The sequence below is a fragment of the Ambystoma mexicanum genome, chromosome 5q (assembly GCF_040938575.1).
Source record: "Ambystoma mexicanum isolate Mex_15411 chromosome 5q, UKY_AmexF1_1, whole genome shotgun sequence".
NCBI classification, from domain to species: Eukaryota; Metazoa; Chordata; class Amphibia; order Caudata; family Ambystomatidae; genus Ambystoma; species Ambystoma mexicanum.
This window is the reverse complement of record NC_090933.1, coordinates 901,119,698-901,132,349: the sequence shown is the minus strand read 5'-3', so window position 1 is coordinate 901,132,349 and position 12,652 is coordinate 901,119,698. Positions and strand designations below refer to the sequence as shown.

The 12,652-nt window shown below is 47.3% G+C and overlaps 1 protein-coding gene across 1 annotated transcript in view; it reads right to left on the bottom strand.

Annotated features, from left to right (window-relative positions):
• The window catches only part of CPQ (carboxypeptidase Q), a 1,957,200-nt gene that overhangs the window by 618,448 nt on the left and 1,326,100 nt on the right, over nucleotides 1–12,652 (bottom strand). The gene's annotated exons all lie outside the window — the stretch shown is intronic.

Here is a 12,652-nt window from a genome sequence, read left to right as displayed (position 1 = left end):
GGGGGAATGCATTCGTCCACTTCATCAATATCCAGCATCCAGTACTGTTTTGGCAACCATGGCGACCATACAAACATACAGCACAACAGATCAAAATGTATTGACTGCCCCAACATTTCAGATACAGTTTCAGCCACCCCTTCACAGAATGGACGCTGCTTAAAATATGCCCATATCATATGTAGAATGTCGGCCGGGGTAATTTTGCATCTCGGGCAGCAAGCAACTCTAGTGCTATCAAACTGGTGCATACGGGCTGGGGAAAGGTATTCTCTGTGTAGTGTCTTGAGCTGGATCGACTGTAGCCAGGTATTAAATGCCCCTCTATGCGTGCTGCCACAAAGCACAGCCCACTGTTTGTCTGTGAAGGTCGCCCCTGTATCCTCCTCCCACTTCTGTTTGCACTTCAAGGCTTCCCGGGGGGATTCCTGCTGAATTAACCTAGAGAGTGCAGAGACCACACCCCAACTCCCGGGGGAGCACCTGATATACTCCAACAACGGGGTAGTGTGTGGGATTTCCGGGAACACAGGAGACCATTCCCGGAAAGCGGCTCTCATTCTAAAATACTGCAACCTTCTCTGAGGGCCCTCACCCATCTTTTCAGCAAATAGATCCGGTCTTACGAAAGACTTGTTTGGGTACAAGTCATCTATACAGCTAATTCCCGACTCCCGCAAGTGCCGAAAAATAGCTTCATCACATGTTGGTGCTAGGCTCTCTATGTTCCATAGTATGATACCCGGGTCAAAGGGAAGGTCTACCCTCAGCCTCTTCAAAGCTCTCTTCCACCTGTGTACTGTGCAAGCAACAGGATCGAATTTGCATTTGTCTGACACCCTGCCGGGGATCAGCACCCCCTAGAGAGTGGATGGGTGCACCGAGCATTGTTCTATGTGTACATGAGGGGACGCCTGGGCCCCCGGCATCCACAGCGATGCAAAGTATAGTTGAGCAGCTAGGAAATACAGCTCCACATCCAGAGCACCGACACTCCCCCTGTCTCAAAGGAGGGTTAGTGTTTCCCAGCTAATGCGGGGGCTGCGCGGGTGCTAAGCCAGCCTGACCATTAGGGCCCGTGTGTTTGCAAAGTAGCCCACCCCCGGCCACACAGGGATATTCTGAAAAATATATAGACCTTGGGGATCACTATCATCTTAGCGACTGCAATCCTACCCATCAGTGAAAGAGGGAGCCTGCACCACCTTTCCGCCCTAGCTTCCAGGGTGTGTAGATATTTGACATAGTTGTCCTATAGTATCGTTTGGGTATCTCTGCTCACCCGTACCCCCAGGTATGTAACTGCTGACTGTTCCCATCTATATCCTTCCGTGTTTGGTGGTTAAGTTGTGGCCTCGTTTAAAGGGAATATGGTATATTTAGCCCTTTTGATCCTGAGACACGATGCATTGCCAAACCTTGCCACTTTCTGCATCAGCTGGGCCAGGTTATTTGCTGGGTCCTTGAAATATAGGATTGCATCGTCCGTGTACAGTGATATCAACTCCCTAACCCTTCCCGCATCGCCAGACCTCTATTTCCATGAAATTTGCACAGCCAGGCTTCCATCACCTCTATCGCTGCAGCAAAAACCAGGGATGAGAGCAGACAACCCTGCCTGGTCCCCCGCCTCAGTTCGATAACTCGGGACCTTGTGCCACCGATACCAATTCAGGCAATTGACCGTGCCTATACCATCCATACCGCTGAGAGGTAGTACTCTGGGACCCCCACCTGATGCAGTACTTCGAATAGATAGCTCCACTCCATGCAGTCAAATGCATTTTCCATGTCAAGTAGGGCCGCTGTAGCTTGTACTTTGGGGTCGATCTGGGCCAGGATTGCAAACAGCTGATGCACATTTAATGAGGTCGATCTCCCTGGTATGAACCCGGACTGATCCACATGCATAATGTGAGCAACGTGCGGTAGCAAACAGTCCGCCAACACCTTCGCAAATATTTTTGTATCTAGGTTCAGCAGGTATATTTGGCGGTAGGACGCACATTCAAGGGGGTCCTTATCTGGTTTTAGTATTACCGTCATCACCGCCTCACGCATAGTCAAGGGAAGGAACCCCACTGACATACCCTCCTCCCACACCGCCAAAATATGCTGAGCAACCTTGGGGCCCCACTCCTTATAGAACTCGGTCGTTATTCCATCGGTGCCCGGTGCTTTGGAAGAGGGCATGGCTCATATTGCCAGGAGGATCTCGTTGAGGGAGATGTGTACAGCCAGAGCTTCTACCGCTGTCTCGCTTAGCATCAGCAGGGACGCCTCCCTGATATAGTTCTCTATTTCTGCTCTGGGGAGCATTCCCCGTGACACGTATAGTGTCTCGTAATAGTGACAGAATGTGTCCGCTATCGCGTCCGGTCTAACTACCACCTCTCCCTCTGCCGTTCTCACCGCCGTTATCTCCCTGTTTACCCTTTCTTGCCTAACCATTGCTGCGAGAAGCCTGCCCGGTCTACCCTCCTCACCGTACCTACGAGCCATTACTGGACGGGCTAGGTATTTAACCTTCCGCTCTGCAAGGTAATTGAAGCGGTCAAGTGCATCCCTCAGTTTAGCCACAGAACCCGGTCCACCTCCCACGTCTACCTCCCCTTTGCATCTCTTGACTTCCAGCTCTGTTTCATTCAGCTGTCTGCGTATCAATTTTAAGACTCCCAGTTTGAAAGAAAGAGACCCCCGCCCCAAAGTACCATCTTAAACGATTTCCATACATAGGTCATCTCGGGTACAGAACCAAGGTTCTCACGAAAATAAGCCTTGACCAAGTCATGTACCTCACTCTTAAGAACTATGTCCGACATTGCTGCAGACTTAAACCTCCAGAAGGGTTGGAATGATACTTCCAGATCCGGGCATAGGGACCATAACACAGGTGAATGGTCAGAGAGTGTTCTTGGTAGCAGGCCACAGTCAACTTTTCAGTGCACAAGGTGGTGGTAGGCAAGGATTTATTTAATTTTTTATTTATTTGCATTTTTAAAGCGCTCACACAGTTCGGGGGCATCGAGGCGCTGTTACAGGAATATGTCTCTTAGTTGCATATTTATAACGCGCTTAATACCCAGAGGTTTCTAAGTGCGGACCCGGGGATCGAACATGTGTTGCTTGGTGTCGTCTTGTTTCCAAGGCGAGCACGTTGGCACTGAGCTATCCTCCCGGGATGTAGTGTAATCGCGATGAAGTGCCGTGCACTGTCAAGCAATGTGAATAAGCCCTCCCCTCTGGCCTCAACAACCTCCATACATCTCCCAGCTCAAGTTCGGGCATGCCATTCAAGACCGCCTCCATTGCTCTGGAACAGTATCTCTCACCCCCTGCCAATCTGTTTTTCCCCGGGTCTAGTGCCACATTGAGATCCCCGGCCCACACTATGTAGGTATTTGTGACACCTGTTCACTAGGGTCTCAAAGAACACAGGATCGTCTACATTGGGACCGTATTTGTTAACAAATGTAATCATTGTGTTACCCCAACATCTGAGACGATGACATATCGCCCTTGCGGATCTACCACAGTAACTGTCGTGCGGAATCCCACCAATTTATGCACCAGTGTCATTACCCCTGCTGGGTATGCTGAGTATGAGGTGTAGTGTTTACAGTTTCCCCAGCTCCTGACTACTCCCTCATTCCCCTTGCCCACTAGAGGAGTTTCTTGCAGCAAGATTACTTTGGCACCATGCCTTTCACAGTACTGGACAACCTTGCGTGCTTTGCGTGGGTTATATAGTCCCCGCACATTCCAGCTGATCACTTTACTCGCCATTGTTTGGACCAGAGGCTATTGAGAGCGAGACTCCCTGCACCTTTACTCACCCAGGTCACACAGCGACTGCTGACAAGTCTCATGAGATGTGAATTTTTTTGAAACAATGTAAATCAACTTCCCCATGACCTTCCCCCACTTTCCCGCCCCACCTTACCCCCAACTGGCCCCCATCCATCCCACCCCTTCCCACCCTGCCCACCCCCAACTTCCAGTGACTTGAACCCTCACCCAACAGCTCTCAACAACCAAATTACCATGGGCCACAGCTCGGGAGCGCAGGACACCGCCACCCAAGTGACCTCCATCACTCGTGACCTCGCGGGGACGGGATTGATTCATTACATTCTCTTTCACACTTATTCAGAACCCATTGGGGAAAAAACGCAATTGACAATATCACTTGGCCCTGCTCTTGGAGGGTACAGAAGCATCGTTCCTTCTCCGCTCCCTCTCCTACTTCTTGCTTGATGGGCCTACCAGTTCACTTCAGCAATAATTTAAGGAAGTCATGTACCGCACCACAGTCCGTTTCAATAAATGGGCTCCTGGTTGGGAGCCTATTCAACCCAGGAGGGTTACTAGTTAAACAAAATTACAATTGAATAGGTCCAGATAAAGATGTGCTCAAAAAAACACTCAAACTCTATTTCCCTCTGCATACAGAAAAGAAAAACTCACTCAGTGTACTTCTGAGTAAAGATTGTTTGTTAATCTTTTTAAATTTCTCAACCAAAAAACGTACAGACTAAAGGATTTACAACACATAGAGCCAAATGTTTTCTGGCATAACAGTCAATTTTTGTGTGTAAGACAAAATTCATCACAATTGTTGTTTGTCACAACAATTCACATAATACAATATATAACAAAAACAATTTCACATAGTAACAACAAAACAAAGGTTGTGGAAAACAATCATTCTATTAGGTGGTAAGCAGTGGCAATGCACTGTGCTTAGGGGTGCGTCTACACCAGGGTTTTTCAACCGTTTAGGAGAGCCTATTTAGCCCAATCTTGTACACGGTCTTCATCAGGACGAAATGCTGTACGTTATGTAGTGCGTTCTGCAGGGGAAAAGGGAGAGTCTTATCAGGAGAGTGCGGGAGCACGTATAACTATAGAAAGATTTAATCATGTACTGTGTGGTCTCTACATTTTGCATTATAGAGCACAGCTTACCTGTGGGTAATTATTTCCACGGGTACTATTTTCTAGGAACTGCTAGGCGTATTGAGGAACTCAATGTGGTCCTGTTACAAAAAGCAGGGAAAGGGCACACAATGTTGATTAACAGAGTCCTTTAAATGCATATGAAAAATGGATCAAATCACAGATACAGAGAATATACCATCCGCGATATGCGTGGTGGTAGAATCTTACCTCCGTGGTCAAGACTTGTAAACCTGTGGTTACTGATGTTTACAATTTCAGGATGTTTCTATGAAGAAATCTAAACAAGAGAGGGGAATGGATGGCATATCAGAGCTGTGGCAACGCATATGGGTCGTCATGAACTCTCTGACTGCACGCGTGAGTCTGTAAAAATGTGGGCTTGGCCTTATTGCTGGACTCGTAGTTTGGACAGATATAGAATGGAATATTGCATCCCACGATCTCGTAGCGCCCTTTTCGCTGCAAGGAAAGAAAGGCAGGCTTTCTGGATTGACAGGGTGAAGTCCGGATAGCATGATAATCTCACATTTTCGTAGGTGAGATCCCCTAGTTCTCTTGCTCTGCAGAGTATAGTATCTCAGTCATGGTAGTTCAGCACTAGCGCAATTATTGGGTGGGGGTTCTGGCCAGGTCTAGGAGCAACCTGTGACACCCGATGTGCCCTCTCCACCAGGAATTGGGAGGACAATGGGGGCTGCATGCACCTCCTTGATGAAGTTTTCCATGAGAACTTCCATGTTCTGCTGTGTGGTCGATTCTGGAACCACCACCACCTGGATGTTATTTCTCTGGGATCTCGCTTACAAGTCCTCATTCTTATCTTGACGGTCTTGACCTCTCTCCGCAACTCCCAGATTGCCTGCGTCACGTCACTGATGGTATCCTCCAGCGTACCCACCCGAAGCTTGACCTCAGAAATTCTTCCACTCTCCTTCTCGATGCGATCCTGCATCCTGTCCACTTTGTAAGCCATCCCGTCCAGTTTTGTATTAATGAATGCTAAGCCTGACCGCATCTCTGCTAGTACTAGGCCCAGCTCTGAAGTTGGAGTAGTGCTGCTTGACTCTGCAAGTGCTTCCGCTTGACCAGAAGGAGGTGACTTGTCAGAAGTATCTCGAGATGCCATCATCTTTTTGCTCGTCTTTTGCAGCCCTTCTTTCTGGGTGAATGGCAAGCAGGACTGCCACTTATTTCCCTTAGCCATGTAGCTCTGCGTAGGGTGCACTACTGTGCACTACTGTGATCCCCCAGCACAAGCGCAGTGCTGTGGGTGAAGCGTCCAGGATAGTCTTCCCCCCCAATCTGGCCCTTGGTCTGCAGTCTCAGTGCGGGCTCAGGTCTCCCTTTTCAATATTACTGCAGTAATATGGAGTCACCTCCTGCTTTCATGCACTGTAATGGATTTGCAGCATGGTTGCGACACTCCCTCGCCGGCACTGTCTCAAGCTTGAAGTTCTGTCACATGTTCCTGGGACACTTGTCCTATATCTTTGGCGGGCCCCACAAGGCACCGTCTCCCCTCACTGGTTGTCCCTGCTAGCAATCACATCTTTTGAGGCGGCACGTGGTCTCACCCAAGGTAGTTGTCAAGGCCCATAAAACCTGCAGGAGACAGTCTCCTACCACTCTACATATGCCACAGGCTTCTTGGCAGTGTTCCAATCACCAGGGGCTCTCCACATTGTCTGCTTGTTCCCCAACTTCTCAGAGGCTGAAGCTCTTAGCTTGGTGTCCTGGCTGAATTCCAGTCCCCAAGTCAGGTGCACATAGTCCTGTAGTAGCTTAGTCAGCCTTGATATAGAGATATTCATGCCCCAGCCCTCCACACACTTAGTCAACTATGTCTGGCCAGCAGCTGTGATACGGGGCTCCCGGGTAGAACGGGACGTTTTTAAGACTGTCTCGTGTCTTGGTTGTTGAGGAGCCGGAGGTTTATATTGCCAGTGGATGCTGTCCATCGTGCTTGTTACTGTAATGGCCTTCTGGCTCTCAGCTTCACTTTGTAGGGTGCCTGGGTGTATCCGTCAATGTCCGCTAACCCGGCAGCAGCCTGAGGTGCTGCTTCCCACACAGAGTTGTCCTCTGGTGGCCCAGGGAGGGACTCGTCAGGGGATATCTGCCGACACCCCGCTGCTCTCCTGCCTCACTTGAGATGGCTCTGTACTCAGTGTACAGAGCTGCCACAATCCTCTGTGTCAGTCCCACACCCAGGGTGTCAAGGGGACTGGCTCACTCACTGCGGCTGGGGTCTCTGAACCAGCTGCACATGCGTCCTCCAGTAGGTAGCTAGCCCCTGTCGCCTTTGCCCACTCCGCAGTCCCGCTCCTCCTCCGTCAGCCGGGGACGCCCTCAGGTCAGCCTCGTCATGCTGTCGGCCGCCGCGCAGACAACAATCTGTTGTGTTGCGGGGTGCGCCACAGCCATGGGTCGATCTCTCCCCCCTGGCTCCTCTCCAGTGCTCAACGGTCTGCCCTCCGGCACTAGCTTGCAGCCAGCGCCGAGCCCCGCTCCTAAGCCGTCCACACACCCAGCACCTGCGTCACATTACAGCACTTCTGGAGCCTTACAGGTTTCCAAACTCGGGCCATCTGGTGACAGTCTTTTCAACAGGATTTCCTCAGCTTTGGGACCGGTTCAGTCCCCGATGGGCCTCGAGTCAGCCTCCCCTCTTCTCAAGTCTGGTACAGAGCTCAAAGAGAAGCGGCCATCTTGGCTGCAGGTTCTCCAGCGACCCCCATTTTTATCTCTCTTGAGAGCAAATAATGATATATCAAAATGTAGTAATCTTAGTTTAGCCAGAAGCCAAAATGTCATGACAATGTTATTTGTTTGAATATTCCTGCTGCTCCCGTCCTCATATGCAGCCTGTGTGTCTCTGGATCGATCATAAGGGCTATGCTGGGGTGTTTAAAGCTCTGGTGTAAGCCTGTTTAAACAGTTAGGTGGGACAGCCATATTCCTTCAGCATTGATATCCTAGAACTCCTATGCCCTCCAAAAGTGTTGTTTCTTCCAAGTTAAAAAAGCCCTGCCATCTTAAAATCCTAAGTAGATCACCAATTTAAGCCACTGTTGAATTTCCTGTGCACACTTTTGGTGATCACTTATAGAGCTGAATAGCCATTTGGAAGATTATTTTTAAGGGCTTGTTGATGAATGCTGGCGGTGTTATAGATTATTGTGTTTTTGTGAATAGTTCCCGACTTTGCCTTAGTGATGAATGCAAATATACAGGAAATTCATTTTGAGTTTGTCGAACGCCATGGTGATTTTTATTTTGCAATTTTTTTTTTATTGAGCGCACTAAAGAACGAGAAAAAAAAGTTACAAGACAAATGCCAGTACAGAGTATCATGCGGTCTCTGACCCACAAACCAATTATTATGACACATAAAGCCAAAATAAGTAATCAGACATTTGTAAAAAGCAAACCGTATCTCATGATCCAAGCAAACAAGCAAGAAATTACCCAACAAGGGTATAAAAGTACTTACAGCCCCCTGCATCAGGGTGAATTAAATTGTCTGTGTTTTTCTGGTTATGCCATTTAAAGAACAATGTCAGTGGGTATGGGGGTTCTACTCCATGTGAAAACATTGTTGATAATTTGGATGCCATCCACATATTGATCATTGGTTGTCAAGACATGTGTGGACTCAAAACTGGCCATGAATACAATTTGTTAGGCATGGGGCAAATGCTGCCCCACGGGAAGTGACTTTGATTTGGTTGCACTATGTATATTTAAATCTGAAACAAATGAGTGTAAGTGTTAGTGATATTGCTCGGAGAATGACATCACTTGAAACAGTTACTGGAGTATCCTGCGTTCTCGAGTGGTGCAAAGCATTGCTTCTCCCTGTAGAATATAGTGCCTCAATGTTCATCGTAGCTAGTGCTTGAAAGCTAGGATCACATTGTACATTGTGTACAAGATGGATCAATGCTGTGATATCTTTCAGATAAGGTGTAGTTGTGGCAGAAATCGGTTGCCACACGATATGATGAGCAGGTGGGTCAAGTAGAGACCCTCATCCAGAGACTAGGTGTCCATCTAGTGGGTTGATTGGATCTTTGCATATTTGTATGTAAAGATTCAAACACTGGAATCATATAATTATGACTATTAAAGTATCTCTGTCTAGCCTTGATCAAGACCAGCCTGTGTCAGCTCCTGGATAATGGAGCGGATTTACTGGGATGGATCTTTTGTTAACTTTTGAAAATGCGATTTGTTATTTATTAAGTTGAACACAATGTGATCATATTGTGTAATTCACATTACTGTTGTATCTCTCCTTGGTCTCACGGCTCATGCTTTTAAATTGTACTTTGTGCAGAGGTAAGCTTTGCAGGGATGTGAAAAAACAAACATGATGGGCAAGGCTACGGTTATTCGTCAGATGCAACCCTTTATAATAGAATCCGAAAGGTTTTCTCAGGTTTACAGTCAGGAAATTGAAAACATTCACAAAAACAAATTTCCTAACCCTTCCATACCAACTTTTATGCAAAGGCAAGTAACAGGGGGGAATTATGTAAAAATCTAAAGAGAACAGAAAGGAGTGGGATGGGTAAAGACTAAAAGGGGGCATGGGTCAAAACCCCTGTTAAGGAAAAAGTCGAGAAAATTGGCAATTTGCATTTCTGACATACAGCCATTTTCTCATAATCCATCCGTGTGCCATCTGCTTGCTTGTTCTAATGTATAATGATCCCCTCTTAGCAAGTTTATGATTATTTTAGAAATTAAAGTTGAAATGTCACAGAAACAAACACGAAAGAAATAGAATTCAATGGCTTGTGTCTGAGGAAAACTGGTTTATTTAGAGCCAACGCATCGAGGACTGTGTGGCAAGAAATGTTCTGAAATAACTGGGATACAGGTTATTCCCCACCATATTCAATGCTTGCTTAATAGCACAGGAATCAAGGTCAGTGAGTTGCATAATATTCTAAATGAACCAATGAACCTGCCGATGAACATGAAATTCCACCTTCACTGCCAGTAGTTCTTAGATAATGAGATTGCAAATGCCACTTTATCTCAGGAAGAAGGAATCATTTAGTGGGAGAATGTTACTTGTTTATGAGCAGTTCAAAGTTTTTCTCTTGGCTACACTAAAAATATATGAAATGACATATGGGCGCCTGGATTACCATGAAAAGCCTAGCAATGTATTTCACGAAGAGACCCCCAGCTTAAAGGTTTAAGACACAGAGGCGAATTAAGTCCACTGCAGTCTGTTTGCATGCCTGTGGAGGGCTTTAATGGTCACGCAATGGCCACGAAGGAAGAAGGGCAGCTGACAGACCAGCCTCATTACAGTTTTGCTGGTATTTTATTTTATTTTTGTATTGCATACTGTTTACATAAAACATTTACAACAAATACAGATAATAATAAAATCTCACAATCAATTTCTCAATTCATTATACACCAAATGATTTCATAGTAACCCAAAAGTAAAATACATAGATTCAGATAGATACAATTATGCCAAAACACACAAAAGGGAAACAGTCTAGCCAATCAACAGATTAAAACATAATTCCTTATCTAAAAAATAATTAATTCATGATTCCTTTATCGTCAGTTATTATAGCATTTCATAATCAGTGTACAAGTCCATTGATTTAATGAATGATGCAATTGCTATACCATCCGATGTATTCTGAATATTAATACATCAGGACCAATAGACTCTTCATTAGCATAGCTGCCCCGAGCTAAACATGTAGCCATGAATACAGTCCGACTAGAGCACAGCGCAGGGCATAAGAATATAAGGTGTTTCAGAGTTTCAATCACCCCACCCCCTCTTTACAAAATCTGCACACAGCTTTTTCTGGTGTGACTAATTTTCTTCTAAGGAGACTCTCACCAGTAGGTGGAATATTCCAACGTAGCTTTAGTAAAAGCGACCGATACCATTGGTTAGGAAACTGTAGAAGGAGGGGACAAATCACCCCACACCTTTTATGTTCCCACCGTAAAAATGGATGCATATGGAATCTAAACAAGAACAAATGTCTGATGAAACTCTTTCATCAGACCCGGGGTAGCCAACAGATGTAGTAAATACTACTAATCACTGTTTAATCAGTCATTTCAAATTTCTAATGTTCATGTGTCCAGAAAAGTTGTAATTTAGTTTTTTAATAACTCATTATTAGTGAAGAAGCAGGGTCTTTGTTTTGCCAATGCATTTCGGTCCATAACATTGGTCCTTCTTCAGGGCGAACTATTGCGCCCCAAAGATCCAACTTTCACTTCTATTTTGATTGCTCCAATTTCTCTTGAATGATGCCACTCGCACGGTCCCTGGTCCAATTGACTTCTTAGTATAGTTCACCAAAATCCTATTCACGTCTCACCATGTGCAGTCATGGGTTAATCCCCATTTATCTATTCACGCAGAGAATCTGCCTCACGTTGCATATGGAATCTATTAATTGTGTTAATCCAGTTTTTTGCATATAGAGCCTTTTTAACCTTTTCTGGATTAATGATCAGTGTTTCCCTATTTAATGAAAGATCCATCAATGTTGAGTCACATTTTGGGGGTGCTGTTGAGCAGCCAACAAGCATGGCCGCTTAGCTAACGAGCTCTGCACAACGGTGGAATGCTTTGCTCCATTGTGGCGTCTACAGTTCCTGGATAGCCACATAACTATGAGCAAATCCAAAGGATCGCTGGGGAGTACCAGGCCAGAGGGACGCGTGCTTGTGTCCCCGCTCCGATGCACCTCAGCTGTTGGAACTCAGAATGTGAGACGACAGCTGCAAGCCTCTTCGGAGAATGAAGATCTGACGCAGGAGGCGTAGCATGTGCATTTGCAAGCAAGGCTGAGCCAAACTCACAAGCTTCCCTCCCCCCCAGTCCACTGCAAGACCTCAAGATCCACCATTCTCTGCCCTAGTCCCCCGCTATGACCAACGAGGAGGAGCGGGAGGCAATATTTGCAACCCTTGGAGGCCCGGCTTGTTGTGTCGGAGAGCGGGCTCCTCCTCCCGCCCTCCTAGAATCGCCTGCTTCAACCACCCCCAGACCGGTGAGGGGGCTCCGAGGGCTGCACCTCTACGTCCAGACACCCTTTCCTAGGCAACTTCGTGCCTGAGCCCCGACATCGCCTTCTCCAGAGTTTTGGCACAGACTGAAACACCCGGTCGGGGTGTCGGCACCAACCAAGTGCAGAGGGTGGGTTGCGGGGACAGCCTCCCCATCGGCGTGGGGCTACACCTTCACCCGTTCTTCTGCGACCCGGCCCTATGAGCAAACAGAGCCTGAGGCCAGTCCTACAATTTAGATAGGCCCCCAGCCACAACCATATCCATATCCATATTTGCGACAACGGAGGCGGCGGCTATCCTCAACACCATCCTGCGCCAGACCCAGCTGATGGCCGCCTCGGCACCGAAGGAGAGCTGATAGCCGCCCACCTTCACCAAGGACCCACCCTGCACCTATAGACAGCGACCTGGAGGCCTTCCTGCACAATCTGCGTGTCTAGTGACCTCCCAGCGGGGCTACATCTCATTAGGGCCCCGGGGGGGGAGGGGGCGGCCGCCGGTCTGCGCCCTGAATGAACCTCCATCTGACCCAGAGGCCTCGCCTGCCACCTGGCTGCAGGACGGAACATAAGGTGAGGAACCCCCTCATATGGCACAGCACTCCTGTATCCTTAGA